At 40.0% G+C, this 21,486-nt stretch overlaps 1 pseudogene; it reads left to right on the top strand.

The window, feature by feature from the left end:
• The first annotated feature begins 8,213 nt into the window (after positions 1 to 8,213).
• LOC140732020 (heterogeneous nuclear ribonucleoprotein A1-like) lies at positions 8,214 to 9,771 on the top strand (annotated as a pseudogene).
• Positions 9,772 to 21,486: the final 11,715 nt, after the last annotated feature.

Here is a 21,486-nt window from a genome sequence, read left to right as displayed (position 1 = left end):
GTAGTCTGAGATACTCACCTGCTTCATGCAGGCTTCAATCATATCACTGCCCAATAAAAATGTGGGGACTTTGAATGACTTCAATGACTATCATCTAGAAGCACTTACATCGCCTGTGATGAAATGCTTTGATAGGTTGGTCATGAAGCATATCAACTCCTGCATGAAGAGTGAGCTGGATCCACTCCATTTTGCCTACCATGACAAAAGGTCAATAGCAGATGCCATTTCATTGGCTCTTCTCTCAGCTCTCAAACACCTGGATAATGAAAATGCATATATCAAGATGCTCATCTTTGACTACAGCTCAGCATTCAATACTGTCATCCCTTCAAAACTCATCACTAAGATCCAGGACCTGGCTCGCAGAGCCTTTCTGCTCATCTGGATCCTCAATTTTCTCACTGGCAGATGCCAGTTAGTATGGATTGGCAACAACATCTCCTCCACAATCTCCATCAGCACAGGTTCATCACAGGATTGTGGCTTAGCCCCCCTGTTCTGCTAACTTTATACTTAAGATTGTGTGGCTAAGTGCACCTCCAATGCCATATTCAAGTTTGCTGATATCACTACTGCTGTTAGCCAAATCAAAGGTGATGATGAATTGGCATGAAGAAGGGACATTGAAAATCTAGTTGAATGGTGCCACAACAGCAACCTCTCATTCAACATCAACAAAACCAAAGAACTGATTATTATCTACAGAAGGAAGAAATTGGGGGTTTATTTCTGAAACAGAGGTGGAGAGGTCAGTAGTTTTAATTTTCTTGGGGTGAACATATCAGAAAATCTGTCCAGGAACCAGCACCTGACTGTCAACTCAAAGAAAATACAACAGAATTGTTTAGTTTCTCAGAAGTTTGCGTAGATTCAGCATGTCACTAAAAACTTTGACAAACTTTTATAGATACACAGTGGAGAGTATCTTAACTGGTAGCATCACAGCCTGGTATGGAAACACCAGTACCTAGGAATGAAAAAGGTGACACAAAGTGGTGGAAATGAACCAATACATCAAAAGCAAAGTCTTACTCACCATTGAGTACATTTACATGGAGCATTGCCACAGGAAAGCAACACCAATTATCAAAATCCATCACCTCCCACCCCTTGCCTTCTGCATCTCTCAAACGAACAGTCCAATCTTTTAAATAACCTGTCAGAGAAATGCATTTCTACTCAAGAAGCCAGATCCTGTTTGTTGCAGCACCAAAATATAACGTTGAGTCAGACTTGCAGGTCGGGCAAGTGAGACAGAAAGCGCTGACTGCAAATAAGATTATTTATCTTTTATTTACAAACAGTAAAAACTTGACCAAATATTCATGTTCCCCAAGTTACAGAAAGTACAAAACTGAATATTCAACAAGCATACTGAGCTAAAAGTGTGCACAGATCATACCTTCTGCACTGCCATGTGCACTGATTGCCTTAAACAAAGAAAGACAGAAAGTACCTCCCGTACGTGCTCTGTATATATCCAGGATGTTTGAAACCGGACACCAGGCAGTTAACCAATGGGAAAAGCTGCTGCAGTTTCTAAACTAACCAATCATGTCAAAGCAAATTTGACAATCAGAATAAGATATGTCCCCCCCAACCACCATGGAAAACTTCAATCACCGCCACTCTGAAATAGATTCTATGACCTACAGGCTCACTTGCAGGGATTCCTTGCAATTCATCTTCTCAATATTTTTAAAAACTTTCCAGTTTGTCTTCTTTTGTACATTGGTTGGTTGTCAGTCTTTGTCTGTTTTTGTGTGTTTTTTTTTTGGAAATTCTATTGTATTTCTTTCCCCCCCGTAAAAACCTGTGGGAAACCGAATCTCAAGGTAGTGTATTGTAACGTATATGCATTTTGATAAAGGTTTACATTGAACTTTCCAGCAGGCTAAGTGATCAACTAAGATTGCAGAAATAGCCACCAGGGCTTTCTAGTGATCTTTAAGCATATTAAGCATATGCACATGTGCATAATTTCTTAAATAATAAACATTTCCAAAAGTTTGTCAAATTTCAAGCCACATCAGCATCCTTAGTGCTGCAATTCTTTTAGAACATAGAACGTAGAATAATACAGCAAATTACAGGCCCTTTGGCCCACAATGTTGTTCTGACCGTCAAACCCTCCCTCCCATATAACCCCCCACCTTAAATTCCTCCATATACCTGTCCAGTAGTCTCCTAAACTTCATTAGTGTATCTTCCTCCACCACTGACTCAGGCAGTGCATTCCATGCACCAACCACTCCCCGAGTGAAAACCCTTCCTCTAATATCCCCCTTGAACTTCCCTCCCCTTACCTTAAAGCCATGTCCTCTTGTACTGAGCAGTGGTGCCCTGGGGAAGAGGTGCTGGCTGTTCACTCTGTCTATTCCTCTTAATATCTTGTACATCTTTATCATGTCTCCTCTCATCCTCCTTCTCTCCAAAGAATAAAGCCCTAGCTCCCTTAATCTCTGATCATAATGCATACCCTCTAAATCAGGCAGCATCCTGGTAAATTTCCTCTGTACCTTTTCCAAAGCTTCCACATCCTTCCTATAGTGAGGCGACCAGAACTGGACACAGTACTCCAAGTGTGGCCTAACTAGAGTTTTATAGAGTTTCATCATTACATCGCATCTCTTAAACTCCATCCCTTGATTTATGAAGGCTAACACCCCATAAGCTTTCTTAACTACCTTATCTACCTGTGAGGCAACTTTCAGGGATCTGTGGACATGTACCCCCAGATCCCTCTGCTCCTCCACACTACCAAGTATCCTGCCATTTACTTTGTACTCTGCCTTGGGGTTTGTCCTTCCTCACATTTCTCCGGGTTGAACTCCATCTGCCACTTCTCAGCTCACTTCTGCATCCTATCAATGTCTCTCTGCAATCTTCAACAATCCTCTATACTATGTATAACACCAACAACCTTTGTGTCATCTGCAAACTTGCCAACCCACCCTTCTACCCCCACATCCACGTCGTTAATAAAAATCACGAAAAGTAGAGGTCCTAGAACAGATCCTTGTGGGACACCACTAGTCACAACCCTCCAATTTAAATGTACTCCCTCCACCACGACCCTCTAGCAAGCCAATTCTGAATCCACCTGGCCAAACTTCCGTGTCTTCTGACTTTCTAAATAAGCCTACTGTGTGGAACCTTGTCAAATGCCTTACTAAAATCCATGTAGATCACATCCACTGCACTACCCTCATCTATATGCCTGGTCACCTCCTCAAAGAACTCTATCAGGCTTGTTAGACATGATCTGCTCTTCACAAAGCCATACTGACTGTCCCTGATCAGACCACGATTCTCTAAATGCCCATAGATCCTACCTCTAAGAATCTTTTCCAACAGCTTTCCCACCACAGACGTAAGGCTCACTAGTCTATAATTACCTGGACTATCCCTACTACCCTTTTTGAACAAGTGGACGACATTTGCCTCTCTCCAATCCTCCGGTACCATTGCCATGGACAACGAGGACATAAAGATCCTAGCCAGAGTCTCAGCAATCTCTTCTCTTGCCTCGTGGAGCAGCCTGGGGAATATTACGTCAGGCCCTGGGGATTTATCTCTCCTAATGTATTTTAACAACTCTAACACCTCCTCTCCCTTAATATCAACATACTCCAGAACATCAACCTCACTCATATTGTCCTCACCATCATCAAGTTCCCTCTCATTGGTGAATACCGAAGAGAAGTATTCATTGAGGACCTCGCTCACTTCCACAGCCTCCAGGCACATCTTCCCACTTTTATCTCTAATCAGTCCTACCTTCACTCCTGTTATCCTTTTGTTCTTCACATAATTGAAGAATGCCTTGGGGTTTTCCTTTACCCTACTTTCCAAGGCCTTCTCATGCCCCCTTCTTGCTCTTCTCAGCCCTTTCTTAAACTCCTTACTTGCTACCCTATATTCCTCAATAGACCCATCTGATCCTTGCTTCCTAAACCTCTTATATGCTGCCTTCTTCCACCTGACTAGATTTTCCGCCTTACTTGTCACCCATGGTTCCTTCACCCTACCATTCTTTATCTTCCTCACCGGGACAAATGTATCCATAACATCCTGCAGGAGATCCTTAAACATCGACCACATGTCCATAATACATTTCTCTGCAAAAACATCATCCCAATTCACACCCGCAAGTTCTAGCCTTATAGATTCATAATTTGCCCTTCCCCAATTAAAAATTTTCCTGTCCTCTCTGACTCTATCCTTTTTGCATGATAATGCTAAAGGTCAGGGAGCGGTGACCACTGTGCCCCAGATGCTCACCCACTGACAGATCTGTGACCTGACCCAGTTTGTTACCTAATACTAGATCTAGTATGGCATTCCCCCTAGTCGGCCTGTCAACATACTGTGACAGGAATCCATCCTGGACACACTTAACAAACTCTGCCCCATCTAAACCCTTGGAACTAATGAAGTGCCAATGATAGGAGTATATAATATAACTCCTGATAGGAGTCTATAACATAGAATCAAGAGTTTACATATAGCTGTTTATATTGTGAATTTGAAAGCAAAAATGTCTTACTTTTTATAGATAAATAATTTCAAGCTATTTTCTTTAATCGTTTCTACCTGCCAATGTTTGTGAGACTTGCAGACAAAATCTCAAACAGTTCAGTTTCACATCAATTTTTTTTTTGTTTGTGGCTATTGCTTAACCCATTACTTCTCATTTAAATATGCTAAGAGGGCCTAGGGCCTGTTTTAGCTAATCACCAAGGATGCCCAAAACTTCCCAATTGCAAAATAATTAAGGATCAATTTCTCCCTTGTATTTCTGTCCCTTTACTAAAGTACATAGATTTAAAATAGGATTCAAATACTTTTTTTATATATAGAAAGTTTTGTTTCACTTTACCCTTTATTTTTGCTTTTTTATTTAGAGATGCAATGCAAAATAGGTCTCGCTGGCGCTTCAAACCACAAGGGAACAAACCCTAATTTTAACTCTAGCCTAAACCTAATCACAGGATAACTTATAATGACCAATCAACCTACTAACTGGTGCATTTCACACTATAGGAGGAATCCAGGCCATTCCATGGGGAGGACATACACCTCTTTGCAGAGAATGCCAGAATTGAGCTCCAAACTCCAACACCCAAGCTGTAATAGCGTTACACTAACCACTACCTCACCATTGTGCTTTGTCATCACAATGAAACAATTCCACTTTCGGTGAATGTAGATAAGGACAGGTGAAATACGATGGGTGATTGATAAGTTCGTGGCCTAGGGTAGAAGGCGTCAATTTTAGTAAACCGAGCACATTTATTTTTTGGCATAGTCCCCTCCTACACATACACACTTAGTCTAGTGATTGTGGAGCATACGGATCCCTTCTTTGTAGACGTGGTCCACAGGAGGGGTGATTGATAAGTTCGTGGCCTAAGGTAAAAGGAAATGAGGTATTAATTTCAAACTTTTTGCATTATCACTCAAAGAGCTGAACTGCACGTGCATGTAACAAGAGCATCTTGGACCTCCAGGTGGTCCATAGCAGGGGTGATTGATAAGTTTGCAACCTAAGGTAGAAAGAGATGAGTTATACAGCTTTTGTTACATGCACGTGCAGTTCAACTCTTTGAGTGAAAATGCAGAAAGTTTGAAGTTAGTAACTCTACCTTGGGCCATGAACTTATCAATCACCCCTGCTGTGGACCACTTCTGGAGGTCCAAGACGCCAACTGCTACAAAGAAGGGATCCATATGCTCCACAACCTCTGGATTAAGTTTGTAAATGTAGGAGGAGACTATGTTGAAAAATAAATGTGCTAGGTTTTCTAAAATTGACTCCTTCTACCTTAGGCCATGAACTTATCAATCACCCTTCATAGTTTAGAAGTCATACACAATTGGTAAGTAAGTGGTCCTGAAGTTCCTATTCCTGTTCCTGTTTACTCGAGGGGGTGGGAGGGGGTGGGGGGGGCTGATGGGGTCACTGTTTAATTATGGCTCTATGTTCTTTAAAAATACTGAGAAAATATCAGCAAGCCAAAATTTAAAAAGTAATACAATTCCTAACATGTTATTTGATTTTTTTTTGGTAAGATAGAGTGTAAAGACCCAATATTCTTGTGCACCCATTTCATTATAGTAAGTGGTAGTATCTATTCCTTTCATGGGCATTGTGTGTTCATTTTTCAGGCTTTTACCAATTGGACAACTCGTGCACTTCTGGCTCATACTGATCTCGTGTTGCCATTCACTATAACCAAGCAAACAAGTAAAACACGAAAATAAATCTGCAGATACTGGAAATCCAAAGCAACACACACAAAACGCAGGCCAGGCAGCATCTAAGGCAAAGAGTAGATGGTTGAGGTTTTGGGCTGAAACCCTTCATCAGGACTGGAAAAAAAAACAGATGAGGTCAGAGCAATAAGGTTGGGGAGAGGAGGGGAGGGGAGAAAGAAGCACAAGGTGGTAGGTGATTGGTGAAACCAAGAGGGGCACGTGTCCTCACCTACCACCCCACTAGCCTCTGCATTCAGCACATAATTCTCTGTAACTTCCAGCATCTCCAACAGGATTTGACAAACCAGGCACATCTTTCCCTCCCCACCACGTTCCACTTTCCACTTTCCGCAGGGTTTGCTTTCTACGTGCCTCCCTTTCTTCGTAATCCCTCCCCACTGATCTCTCTCCTGGTATTTATCCTTGCAAGCAGAACAAGTGCTACACCTGCCCCTACACCTCTTCCCTCATCATCATTCAGGGCCCTAGACAGTCCTTCCTGGTGAGGCAACACTTCACCTGTGAGTCTGTTGGGGTCATCTACTGAATCCAATGCTTCTTTTGTGGCCTCCTGTATATCGGTGAGATCCAACATAGATTAGGAGTCTGCTTCCCTGTCAGAAAATATGGGATCTCCCGATGGCCACCCATTTCAATTCTACTTCCCATTCCTATTCCGATACGTCAGTCCATGGCCTCCTTGACTGCCACAATGAGGCCACACTCAGGTTGAAGGAGCAACAACTTGTATTCCATCTGGGTAGCTTCCAACCTGATGGCATAAGCATCAATTTCTCAAACTTCCAGTAATTGTCCACCATCCTCTTCACCATTCCCCCATTCCCATTCCCCTCTCACCTTATCACCTCACTCTGGTGCTCCTCCCCTTTCTTCCATGATCTTCTACCCTCTCCTATCAGATTCCCCCTTCTCCCGCCTTTTTATCTTTTTTGCCAATCAACTCCCCAGCCCTTTACTTCACCCACTCCCCCTCTCCCAGTTTCACCTCTCACCTACCACCTTGTACTTCTTCCTCCCCTTCCCCCACCTCCTTACTCTGAGTTTTCATCTTTATCCCCAGTCCTGATGAAGGGTCTCCTGTCAAGGCAATGACTGCTTACTCTTTTCCATAAATACTGCCTGGCCTGTTGAGTTCTTCCTGCATTTTGTGTGTGCTGCTAAAAAAAAAATAGGTGTTCTAAAAGGATAAATATTTTGTCAATCTAATTCCAATTTATTCATGACCGTATTTCAAAGATTAGGTCAATTTTATTGAATATGTTGCAACAAAAGAAATGAATAGAGCTTGTTCACCTCTTGCCAATATTAATTGTGCTTATTTTGCACTTTTCATTTCTAGATAACTGATGAATAAGCAAGAAACCCATTAACATAATAAAAAAAACAATCATAGGCTGCACTTCTGACATACTGTTTATGATCTAAAGTGCCTATACTTAAATAATTTCTATTTTCTTTGTTGTCAAATCTAACAGAACTCCTGAAGTGATAAATAAACTCCTCTGTTGTAAATGAAAGGATGATAGTTATGTAGGATTTGATCTAAGCTGAACCTTGACTGGGAGTGTTTTAATACAGGTCTCAGAATGAAATTGTGTTTAATATTTGTACTAGATTTTTGAAGGATTTACATAGCATCTCCTGTTCAGTATCTCTACTCCTCCTTTAGTAAACTTCACTATCCTAACTACCTAGAATACTAATTTTTTTTTTAAATTAGTTAAAAATGTAGGGATTGGGCCAGTCTATGACCTTACTAAATTAACATTTTTGGTAACAGTTATTTTGACCTCCCACAGGTATTTTTTGTTTTTCTTTTGCCTTATTTTATTTGTCAGAGTGTGAAGGTTTCATTCAGGATGCAATTGGAAAATACACCCAAAGTTCACTAGGTGAACAGTGAGGAAATTACACTGAAATGACACGTAAATCAGGCAAGATGGCGCCCTCATAGGAACGCGATATGGAGGACTCGCAGGAGCCCGAACAGTTGCGGAAGCTCTTCATAGGAGGTCTGAGCTTCGAGACTACAGATGACAGCTTGCGAAACCACTTTGAACAATGGGGTCGGCTGATCGACTGCGTGGTAATGAGAGGCCCAAACATAAAGTGCTCAAGGGGATTTGGATTTGTCACTTACTCGTGTGTCGCAGAGGTGGATGGTGCAATGGCTGCCAGGCCACACAAAGTCGATGGTCGTGTTGCGGAGCCAAAGCGTGCAGTGTCTAGAGAGGATTCCACCAGGCCTGGAGCACACTTGACAGTGAAGAAGATCTTTGTTGGTGGCATCAAAGAAGACACAGAGGAACACCACCTCTGAGACTACTTCGAGAAGTTTGGCAAGATTGAAGTCACTGAGGTGATGACAGATCACCAGAGTGGAAAGAAGAGGGGGTTTGCTTTCATCACCTTTGATGACCATGATGCAGTTGACAAGGTAGTTGTTCAAAAGTACCACACAGTGAATGGGCACAACTGCGAAGTGAGGAAGGCACTTTCGCGAGAGGAGATGCAAAATTCGGGCATGAATCAGAGAAGTCGAGGCAGTTCTGGGAACTTCGGTAGAGGCAGCTTCAGCAATTCTGGAGGCAACTTTGATGGCCACGGTGGAGGAGGGAACCTCAACAGCCGAGGTGGCTTCGGCGGTTCGAGAGGAGGTGGCGGATATGGGGGCTGTGGTGATGGATACAATGGATTTGGTGGTGGCTATGGTGGATGCGGCTGCGGCGGTGGTGGCAGAGGTGGCCCTAGGTATGGTGGCAGCCCCAGCGATGGCAACCAGGGTGGAGGTGGTGGTGGCGGCTATGGCAGCGGAGGTGGGTAGCCATAGCCGCCACTATGATGGCTACGATGGCTACAATGGTGGATTTGGTGGTGGAAACTTTGGAGGTGGCGGTGGTGACAACTACAACGACTTTGGTGATTACCCCAACCAGTCCTCTAATTACGGCCCTATGAAGGGAGGTGGAGGCGGAGGTTATGGAGGCAGGAGCTCAGGCGGTCCTTATGGAGGATAACCACAGTGGCTCCAGTGGTGGAGGCTCCTTTGGCCAGAGGTTCTAGTTTTATGTTGCAGGAATACAGTACTTAGCAGGAGAGGATGAGCCAGGAGTTGTGACAGGGAGAGAGCCAGCAGGTTACTACAGTACAAATCTCAGCCAAACGCAGGGTACAACTGCTTCCGGAAGAAAATGTCCTTTATTTTGTCAGAAAAGTCAGTGTTTGATCTCATGAACTTTAAAAAAGAATTAAACCCATGTGCATGGATGTCTGCTTAAGGACTGTGATATTTTGATAAACTGTTGAACAGGTTATTTCATAGTGAACTTTTTCCCTTTCCTATTCCCTTCTGGAAGTGTACAACAAACATTCCAGTGGGTTTTTGCTAGACAATCTTTTGATTTTATTGCTCCAGTTTTCAAGTGATATATTAAATGTATTAGTTGTGATCATGACTTAAGAATAAAATAAATTGCATTTTAAAAAAAAGAAAAAGAAAGAAATTCCTCACAGTCATAAAGCGTACAGGTAAAATTTTTGTTGAATCTTTATAACTAAGCAATAATATTGCATATGATTGATCTGATATGGAAACAGGACTAAATGAGACCCAAGTTGTATTGTTTGGAGTATAAAACAAGCAAAGAGAGTAAAGTTCCTTTCAGAGTAAGATTGAAATCTCTTTCAGTTGATAGCTGCTATCTGCTGTCATTAATTAATTAATTATTGATGTGGAGAAGAAGACATTTTACAGTTTTAACTGAGTATTGATCATCTCTTTGATATACAAAGTCCAGATCAATTTAAGATCAAATAATTGTCAGAAAGATGTAGAATAAGATTTGTGTAAGATTTCAGTTGACTTGGTCACAATAGTTAAGATAACTGACGCTGGTTTCATGTTATCAGCATTGCCAATGTGCCCAAAATAGGTAATATTGAATCCAATGGAGGCTTTTGGAAAGCTGCCAGTCCACCCTGTAGGTATGACCACATTTGAAAAAAATCACATTCAGATTCAGATTCATTCATTTACATGCACATCAAAACAAATACCGAAATGCATCTTTTGTGTTATCAACCACGGTAGCACGGTAGTTAGGGTGAGACTATTGCTCAGGGCATTAGAGTTCAGAGTTTAGCGTGGTGTCCTCTGTAAGGAGTCTGTATGTCTGTGGAATATGTGGTCCAGGTGTTCTGGTTTCTTCCTACTGTATGAAAGTGACAGTTAGTAGGTTAATTGCTCATTGTAAATTGTCCTGTGATTAGGTTAGGATTAAATGGATGGTGCGCTCGAAGGGCAGAAATGTGCTGTATCTCTGAAAAAAACACTTAACACATCTAGGAATGTGCTGGGGCAGCTCACAGGTGTTGCCATACATTCTGGGGCCAACATTGCATGCCCACAATGCTTGGCAGAACAACACAAAACAAAACAACAACAGCAAAACAAGCCCCATTTGTCCTACCACCCTACCTCCCACCCACCTGCACACAAAGTTAGCATCACTTCAGCCAGATAGACTTAAATAATCATTGATACCCCGGTATATAGTGGATATAGATATTATTCACTAGTAGTTAAGCATGCTTTACAGAATAATGAGAATCTGGATATAAGCACATTTCTCATATACTTTTGCATAAGCCATTAAATAAATTCCCGATTTTCTTCGCAAGTTGGTGCAGACTTCCAATGATTCTATTATGGTTATTATTCTATTATAGATTTATTGAGTATATCAGCGAGAAAATGAATCACAGAGTATATGGTGACATATATGTTCTTTCATAATAAATTTACTGAAGACACGATGGCCTGTCATTAAACCTTTGCTCCAACTGTTGGAATACAATCAGGCAGCTAGTGAACTACTGTGGAAAAATATTTCTCTTACTTTTTAAATCAGTTAACCCTATCTCTCCAAACTTGATCCTTTTCCAATAGATTATCGTACTTGGAAGTAATATTTTATAATTCCAAGTAGAAGCTTCATCTTTACGATATCAGAATAATTTGTTCTGACCTGTAATTAAATCACCTCAAAAAGGTTGAGAAGCTCTGCTGGTAACAGCTTCACATACCCTTATTAAATTCCACTTCATGTCTTGTAATATTAAGTAATTACAGCTAAAGTGCTTTATCTTCCTGCATCTCTACATAATAATATTGCATATCATTGGCCTTCACCATCACTGGGCTAAAATCCAGGGACTCCCTCTCTAACAGGATTGTGGGTACACCAACACTTCAACAACCACAGCAGTTCAATGTGACAACACTCCACCACCTTCTCAAGGTTCATTAAGGGTCAAAAATAAAATGTTAGGTCAGCCTGCAAAGCCCACATTGCTTGAATGAGTAATAGAAAAATCTCCTTTCCATGAAGAAATAAAAGTACATCAAACTGTCTGCCATTCATCTAATCATCTAAGTAGCACATCTATTTAATTGAACAGATTTGTTTGAAGGCTATCAATTCCTATACTGTCGACCCCTGCCAACATATCTCAATGGTCTAATCAAATTTAAAAGAAATATCCTCTAAATAATTTATCAGGAAGCTGGTGATATGATTGTGCACACATGGAACTGTTTTTGTCATCTCCAGTCAAAGGTTTTTTTTCGCTTTCTTAACTCTATTTTCAATCGAGATGAAATCCCATTTTGTACATGATGTACAGTGAATACATGGGTTTTGTCAGTTCTACTGCATTTATTAAGAAGAAAACTGAGATAAGTAACACGTTAAGAGTGATAAACACAAGAGAATCTGCAAATACTGGAAACCTAGTGCAGCACACACAGAATCCTGGAGGAACATCAGCATCTAGGAGAGGAATAAAGAGTCGATGTTTCAGGACAAGACCCATCAGTCTTGATGAAAGGTCTTCGCCTGAAATGTTGACTGTTTATTCCTCTCCATCAAATCTGCCTAACTTGCTGAATTCCTCCAGCATTTTGTGTGTGTTACTCTGTAAGCTGAGAGTCGCCTGCACTTTCACTTATGCAGTGTAGGTTTTGAAACCTGGAATCCAGAGGGTGGTGAATTTATTGAAAAAACATGGTCTCTGTCTATAACCTACTAGAGGCTGGTGCAGATACATCATCTGTGTGTAATCCTGAGGTTCGGCCAGCGTACGTTTGTCTAGGGTAAGACAGCCTCTGGCCCAGCCAAACTGAGGAATCTCGTTTGTGTGGATGCTACGTGATGTGTTGCCCAGTTACAAATCTGAACCACAAAATATCAGACAGTACACCATATGCAATTAAATGAGTGAACTTTATAAATCTTAATCTGACTGTAGGGTTCGTAAAGAAAATAAAAAGAAAAATGTCCCATTTTAATGAAACAGTCTAAAGTACATGTTGGAGCTCATGGAATTGTCCATTCGACCCCCATCGACCTCCTCCAAGCATCACTGACTGTTGGACCCTCACTCCAAGTCCACTCCATCCGGTCGTCCATCAACTCTTTCCATTTGCGTCTTCTCTCTTCATCTCTCGCCGACAAAAGACAACGAAGTCCCTGCTCCCAGACCCACAAGAAAGAACAACATGCTCTCATTGGCTAGCATACATTCCAAAGCCCCCCTTATCTCTAGTCATAACCCAAACATCGCTGCTACAGAGAAACCATTACCTTAGCAGTGAAGCATTACAGAGAGGCCATTACATTAGCAGTGAAACCTTAACAGCTCTTTATATGTGCTTGACAAGTCACATTAGATAGAATCAACAGTATTCATTAGGCAGAAAGTAGCATGAGCATTTTTTCATATTCACCTTAATTAGTAGTTGTTAATGTTACTCCATGCACAAATATGTTTAATGCAGATTTATTGTAAAAAAATTAATATTTCAATACAGACAGCTTACCTAATTTCTGAATGTTATTGTACAGTTGTGTGTTATTGCTCAAAATCTCACTCTACAGCAAATACAATTTGTTGATCCCTCATACTTGCCACAATTAAAGAACATCATTAATTCATACTTATGTACAAATATGTGGAGGCTCCAACATACTTTAAATAATAGAAGCTGAGAGAGCACAATGTAAATGAAGAAATGTCAATTTTTATTTATTATTGCAAGTCTTGGAAAGAGTCCTGCTGATTAAAATGAAATCCAGTAAAATGTCAGGACTAGATTAATGCAGTTATACTGCTGGTTCAGCCAGCCCCTTGAGTACTGGATATTCACTATATACTGTACACCTCTACAAACTGGAAGGCTTGATTAACCTTCTGCCTCGGTTCTGGTGTTTTCAAGGATGAGTCCTGATTCTATAGAATTAAATACTTGATTTTTTTCATCCTAGTGTGATTTATAAGGCACGATGCCTGATATACATTGATAATTAGTCTGTTTTTATCTTTGCCTGGGAAATGACTGAAAAAAATCTGAACTTATGTGTATTAGACATGGCTGAGAAACATTACACAATTATTTCACTCAGTGACTGAAGAATGTGTTCGGATATGAGGTGACGATACCTGATGGGATTTTAGGGCATATTCAAAATTTCATGGGCATCAATAGAAGTGAAAAAAATATGCAATTGCATTTTTTAGTACCTTTTGAATTATTAGGAAGTACTCTGAAGAACAATCACTCTTGTTAATAGATAATTTAAGTGTGATTGAATGATGAGATTATGTACAATTTTTTCAAGGAATATTCCTTAGTAAGTCAATAAGCAGAATATCTAGCATCATTATGAAGCTTCTCATCAAAATCCTCCTAATTCACTGGAAAGATGAGTGAACTAGCATTTTCATCCTCTCGTCAGCCAAATGCCTAGTTGTTCACAGTTGGCCGTGATGCCTGATATCTAACAATGGAAGCATGCGCTATATTCCAGGAGGAGGTTCCCTGTCCTATGGAGAAAACATTTAACAGTGCATATAGTTTCCTTAAAGAAATTCAAGATCCACACCGATCCTGGGAACCTCTGGCCCTGGATCACTCTAAAGTGCAGAAGAAACTTTCAGGATGTATTAAGGACTTTGAGGCTATGCTTTAGGTGCACACAGAAACCCTGTCTATGAGTGTTTACAGTGCACCGTGCAACCACATTCCAACCTATCTGCCCTCTCAGAGACCTTCTGCCTCTTTAGTGGAAGGCTGTGGATCACGTACTAGCCTCATGAAGTGGCAAACCAGAATGAAACACATCATCCTTGAACACAAGGACTACCTGAGAAGAAGAGTTTTGGAGCTTAATGAGACCAGCTTTGAGTTCTGTATGAATTTTTAAATTTATACAATATTGCAGAATTCAACTTGGCCTTTCACAACTCAGCAGCTTTCTGGGGGTGAGGGGGGCGGCGAAATACCTTATGATACATGAGAGAGCTTTTTTTTCCAATATACTGCTTATAAAAGAGGGTTTATTGCAGTGCATCTTTTTTTGGTTACTTTGACAACCAGAGCTAGCATGGACTAGATAGGCAATAATCTGTTTGCTAAACAATTATATTGATAACTGAGCATTGTTTGAAGTTTCAACCATTTTTTTTAATGGTTACAAATATTGGAAAGAGCAGGTGAATTGAAACTTCATGCATGAAAACTACACTTGAATCATAATTATATTCAGCTCACAGATTAATTCATAGAAGGATAAGTAATTTTATTTTGCAAGCTCTATTATAACTGAACTGTTTGGGGAAATTATAATTGAAACATAATGTATTGAAACTCTTGGCTTCAATGGATGAGACAACTTTTTCCCCTTTCAGACATCATAAACCTTGAAACGATACTGTGAGATAATCAGTGCTTGATTGGGATAATTTGGACATGAGTATAAACAAAAATCAGGAGAGGTCTATATTGTCAGCTGAATCAGCAGCATCTTGTTATGTTTGTAACAATATTGCTCAAAGCCAAATCCTCCCCAGTGTACTTACAGTAAGTGATTTTTTTTCTCCTGTTTTTAAATGGATTGGAAAAAAGGTGAGCTGCAACATGAGTGAGACAGCAAGTTTTTATGTTCTGACGTTCACAGAATCAAACAGTATGGTAACAAGCCCTTCTGTCCACTAATCCCTAGGTTTCCCTAATTACAAGAAACTGATTTTATTCTCCACACATTCCCTTGAACCTCTTCTGAGTTCTCTCACTCTTCTACAATCTAGGACCACTTCACAGTGGCCAATTAACCTGTTAACTCGCACAACTTTGGGGTGTGTGGTGAAACATACACCGGCAAAGGGAGAACTTGAAAATGCCACACAGGTATCCCCAGACTTCAGGACTGGAGCCAGATTTCTGTAGTTCTGAGGCTTCAGTTCTACGAGTTACACCTCTAGTTTTTCATTTCATAAATCTATATTTTCACTTTAAAAATAAATGCTAGTACCTCCTTTGAAACAGCAGGGAATAAAATTTTAATTGATAATGCTTAACTCAAATTATAATCACAATGTTATGTATTGAATTATCTATCACAATTTGCAATGGTGGTACAAACTTTCCCCTCCCATCAGTTCCTTATGATTGATTTTCTGTTCTTGCATGCTACTCAAAATAAAACTAGTTTAAACTAATAATGAAGAAAACAAACTAATCTTGCCTTGTAAGTGTCAGATCTTACTGACCTGTTCTTCTGAGCAAGCCTTAAAAATGTTAATTAAATGCCTAAAACATCATAAATTAACATAAAGAAAACATATTAAATAAAATGACTTACATTGTCCTTTTCTTCCTAATCCTTTGCTTCATGATCCTTATGGAAGTAAATTATGCCTGGGATCACTTCCCAGCACAGACCAGTTGGAGAATCTAAGAGCTGATTTGTCAGCATCCTGCCTGGAATCTTAGCAAGACCAGAATCTGCCTGGAGTCAATTGGCTGAGCAAATTAACAGATTTAGCTTTCCGTATCAATTGGTAAGTTTGAACTTGATACTTGGCAAGCCTTGTGTTGAAGTCAGTGACTTACTGAAGTTTCAGCAGTTAAGCACTAATAGTTCTGAAAGGTGCCAGTCTGCAGACATGACTCATTATGAATGAATAACTTGAAGCCTTTAAACAAAATTGTCAGCACAGAGTTATGTATAAATCAAATAAGTTTAAGGAGTTAAAGTTCAATCCTTCAAACCTGATCAACCAATCAATTAGATCAGGGTTAATCTGTACCTGACTGCCATTAATGAACTTTGGTGCTATATACCCTGATAGTATCAACTATTAAAAAAATATCCTTTTCAGTCTTGGCAGCACTAATTTTCCAAGGATCTAGAGCTTCCTGAGGAGAGAATTCTTGTTTTCTGGTACTACTGCAACTTCTCAGTTTTTGGCTTTTGCTAATTGACCACATGGTTTTGAGAGCTTAGCATTTTACAAAAAAAATAACTGTTTGTATTGGCTGTTGCAATGAACTCCAGCTTTAAAAAGTACATCTGATTTTTTTACAATACATTGTGGGGTAACCTGATCCAATTTTTATTACTGGGCATCCATTCAACTAGTGAATCAATGGAATTGCTGAGCTCTGCACCTATGTCTTGTGGTCTTATTCAGGGCATCAAAAGTTACAGGGAGAAGGCAGGAGAATAGGGTTGAGAATGATAATGAATCCGTGATGATGGAATAGCAGCGTGAACTCCATGGGCTAAGTGGCCTAATTCTGCTCATATGCTTTGTGGCCTTATTTAGAGAGTCAGGAGAAAAATATTCAGGGCAAAACCGTGTTTTGTTGTTATGAAAACATCAGCAGAATGTGTTGTTTGGTTGAATTAACACGTGATTGAAACAAAACTGAATTATTGCTTACGGGGAGGAAGGAGAAAGCTATTTAAAGTGATAACAATTTCTCATAATATAGTAATTATTCAAAAATGTGTCCAGCAAGTAGATGTGATTTATTTAATGAAATTGCCAGAGTACTTGGCCAATCAAAAGAATTATTAACTCTAAAAGTAGTACTTTCCACGTATGGGATTTTTGGGTATGGACTGAAAATTATTCTCCATCCACTTTATAGTTGAAAATTCCAAAACACATCTACCATATAAACATTGTCATTGGAGAGGATAACTGCAATGTCTTAAAATTCCTCCTATTTGTCTTATGTTTAGTAGCAACAACATTTTGACCACAACAGGAAATCTAGGTCTTCATCTTGCTTCTCTCTGCACAACTGTTGCCTTAATTCTTGAGGATCATTTTCACTTACTATTTCAAATTTCCTTGTATGAGCATTTTTTTAACATTTTGATAATCTTTATCTGCTGGATCTGGTGATAGTGCGGGGTTAAGTTACTGGGATAATAATCCAGAAGCCTGGATTGCTAATCCAAACACTCAAGTTATGACACCACCATGGCAGCTAGATTCATTTCGTAATGTGGAACTTAAAATGTTGACCACAAAACCCATCTAATTCACTAATCCTAATGTTTTAGGGAAGGAAATTGACCATCGTTCATTCATTTAGCTTATATGTGACTCCAAACCATCATCAATGTGGTTGACTCTTATATAAATCCAGAAATGTTCAACAAGCCATTCTGTTCAGGACAGTTTGGAATGAGTGATAAAAGATGACCTTTCCAGTAATATCCACATTCTGAAAAATAAAAAATTTTGTTTTAAAGATTGACAAATCCCTGGTGATTAATTTAGTAAGAGCAATAATTAAATTCCTCTTTTCTTAGCATGTTTTATAATGCTCTATGAAGGCTCAATGTATCATGATTTATTGCAGTTTTTAGTAATTATCAATGTACTTTTGGTTTATTGTAGGAGATTAGTGGGCAAAATTAGGGCACATGGTATTGGGGGCAGAGTACTGACATGGATTGAAAATTGGCTGGCTGACAGGAAACAAAGAGTAGTGATTAACGGGTCCCTTTTGGAATGGCAGGCTGTGACCAGTGGGGTACCATAAGTTTCGGTGCTGGGACTGCAGCTGTTTACAATATACATTAATGATTTAGATAAAGGGATTAAAAGTAACACTAGCAAATTTGCTGATGACACAAAGCTGGGTGGCAGTGTGAAATGTCAGGAGGATGTTATAAGAATGCAGGGTGACTTGGACAGGTTGGGTGAGTGGGCAAATGTATGGCAGATGCAGTTTAATGTGGATAAATGTGAGGTTATCCACTTTGGTGGCAAGAACAGGAAGGCAGATTACTATCTAAATGGAGTCAAGTTAGGAAAAAGGGAAGTACAATGAGATCTAGGTGTTCTTGTACATCAGTTAATGAAAGCAAGCATGCAGGTACAGCAGGCAGTGAAGAAAGCTAATGGCATGCTGGCTTTTATAACAAGAGGAATTGAGTATAGGAGTAAAGAGGTCCTTCTGCAGCTGTACAGGGCCCTGGTGAGACCCCACCTGGAGTATTGTGTGCAGTTTTGGTCTCCAAATTTGAGGAAGGACATTCTTGCTATTGAGGGAGTGCAGCGTAGGTTCACAAGATTAATTCCCGGAATGGTGGGACTGTCATATGTTGAAAGATTGGAGCAACTGGGCTTGTATACACTGGAATTTAGAAGGATGAGAGGGGATCTGATTGAAACATATAAGATTATTAAGGGATTGGACACACTGGAGGCAGGAAGCATGTTCCTGCTGATGGGTGAGTCCAGAACTAGAGGCCACAGTTTAAGAATAAGGGGTAGGCCATTTAGAACAGAGATGTGGAAAAACTTTTTCACCCAGAGAGTGGTGGATATGTGGAATGCTCTGCCCCAGAAGGTAGTGGAGGCCAAGTCTCTGGATGCATTCAAGAGAGAGTTAGATAGAGCTTTTATAGATAGCGGGGTCAAGGAATATGGGGAGAGGGCAGGAACGGGGTACTGATTGTGTATGATCAGCCATGATCACAGTGAATGGCGGTGCTGGCTCGAAGGGCTGAATGGCCTACTCCTGCACCTACTGTCTATTGTCTATTGTCTATTGTTCTTTGTTTTAAACTTGTTTCGCTTTGATATTGAAATGAAAATAAAATAATTCATTAAATATTGCCTTTTATATAGTTTTAATCATTCATAGACGAATAACCAATGATTTACTGATCTCTCTCATTGTTTTAGCACTGATTCCATTTGAACACCATTTTAGGTTATACATTCAGAGACTCAAGGAGGAATATTGGGAACCACATTAACACTTCTGACTAGAAATGTGTCAGCTTCCATATTAAGAAGATACAAGATTATGAATTTACAAATTCTTCAAGCACATAGCTGTCCTGACATCTGTTTCCAAAATTTGCTGCTTCTGAATTTATATAGCACTATTCCAAATGATTCAGCCAATGCTGTTATGTACTGAACAAAACAAGGGGGGAATTTGCAAACAAATTTCACTGAAGAGAGTTCCTTTCAAAGTACATTGTGTTTTACAAATGAGTACTGAGGTTTTGAAATTCTGCAACCCTCAGTTTTAAAAGTCACTAAGTGGGAAAAACTTCTGCATTGCTGAATGTTTCATGCGCTATGTAAATGAATTTGATCACAAATTACATTTGCTCATGCCTCATTATCTGCTGTTTAAACTTCTAATGCTCTTCTTCTGATGCTCTGAATTCTAGTTCACCTTGATTTCTTTGACCATCCATTTTAAGGCCTTATTCTTGCTCTTGACTACCCGCTGTCCGGAGCGCATCCAGAGATCCATCCTCTGTGATCTGTGATCTACATCAAACACTATACCAACTTCATAATGGGTGGAAAGCCCTTGTGAGATTTTCTTCACATATCACCTTTATTCTGTTTTGCATTTCTCTTTGGGAAATGCATGATAAGTATTTGAAAGTAATGACTAGGCGTGTATCGCTTAAAAATGGCTGTCCTGCATGTTGTGTTGTTTTAATTCATCTTTACTGATGTGAAAGATACTGGTCAGAATAGGCTCTCCATGAAAATCCTCTGGAAGCCTTTGACAGACATTTAACAGCATATGAAAACGTACAAGAATATAGTAAATTTCTTTCAAAATTAGTTTCTTATAAAGATCAACTCAAACACTTAACTAATATAAAATGAAAAACAAAAAACCAACAGTTAAACCAAAATCCAATTTTTCTTATGACTCCTTTTCTTCTCTACAATCTCCTGGAATGGGTTTGCAGATCCTACACCAGATCTAATCTGACAGCAGGTCAGAGATCAAGTGCTAAATTGTAAGACCATTGACCATAGGCCCATAAGACAGAGGATCAGGATTAGGCAATTTGACCCATCGAGTCTTCTCCAGCATTTGTTGATGGCTGATTCATTTCCCTTTCAACCCCAGTCTCCTGCCTTCTCCCCATGACCTTTCACACTCCGACTTACCAAGAATTGATCAAGCTCCACCTTAAATACACCCAATGACCTGGCCTCCACAGCTGTGTTTGGCAGCAAATTCCACAGATTCACCAGCCTCTAGCTAAAGGAATTCCTCCTCATCTTGACTGTATTCTACATAGACACCCCTCTGGTCCTAGATTCCCCCATTATAAGTAACATCCTTCCCACATCCACACTATAGGATAGGTCCACATCCACACTATAGGATATCAATGAGATCCTAGAAGATCGTGCAGCATATATCAGCAACTCTCTGCGGGCTTTAGAAAACTGTTCCAGTTTTCCTTTTATATATACTGCTTTTGAACTACTTTCACTGCAATCCGCAGCATGTAAAATTCTTCTTAACAACGGACTACAAATTTACATCAATGATCTTCAGATTCTACAATCAGCATTCGAATGCGGAGCAGAAATCATGAGCTCCAGCAGAGCAGTTAAGCACAGCTCGCTTTGATTTCCTCACTTGTAGATCCCAGTCAGTTTGGATAGGCAAAAACTTCTCCTCCACAATCTGTCAGCACAAGAGCACCACATGGATGTGTGTTTAAACCCCTGTTCTACTCATTTTACACCTATAAATATGTTGCTAAACTACAGCTCCAACACCATATACAAGTTTGCTGATGACACCACAGTATCAAAGCTGGCGAAGAATTAGCATGCAGGAGGAAGACTGAAAATTTGGCTGAGTGGTGTAATAACAACAAATCTCAGTTAATGTCAATAAGACCAAGGAATTGATTGTAGACTTCAGGAGAGGGAAACGAGAGGTCCATGAGCCAGTTCTTATTGAAGGATCAGAGGTGGAGGAGGTCAGTAACTTTAGATTCCTGGGTGTCACTCTCTCAGAGGACCTGTCCTGGATCTAAGATATATATATATCTA

This window comes from Hemitrygon akajei, chromosome 8 (assembly GCF_048418815.1).
Source record: "Hemitrygon akajei chromosome 8, sHemAka1.3, whole genome shotgun sequence".
Taxonomy (NCBI): domain Eukaryota; kingdom Metazoa; phylum Chordata; class Chondrichthyes; order Myliobatiformes; family Dasyatidae; genus Hemitrygon; species Hemitrygon akajei.
The sequence above is the reverse complement of the archived record's forward strand: the minus strand, read 5'-3'. Positions and strand labels throughout refer to the sequence as shown.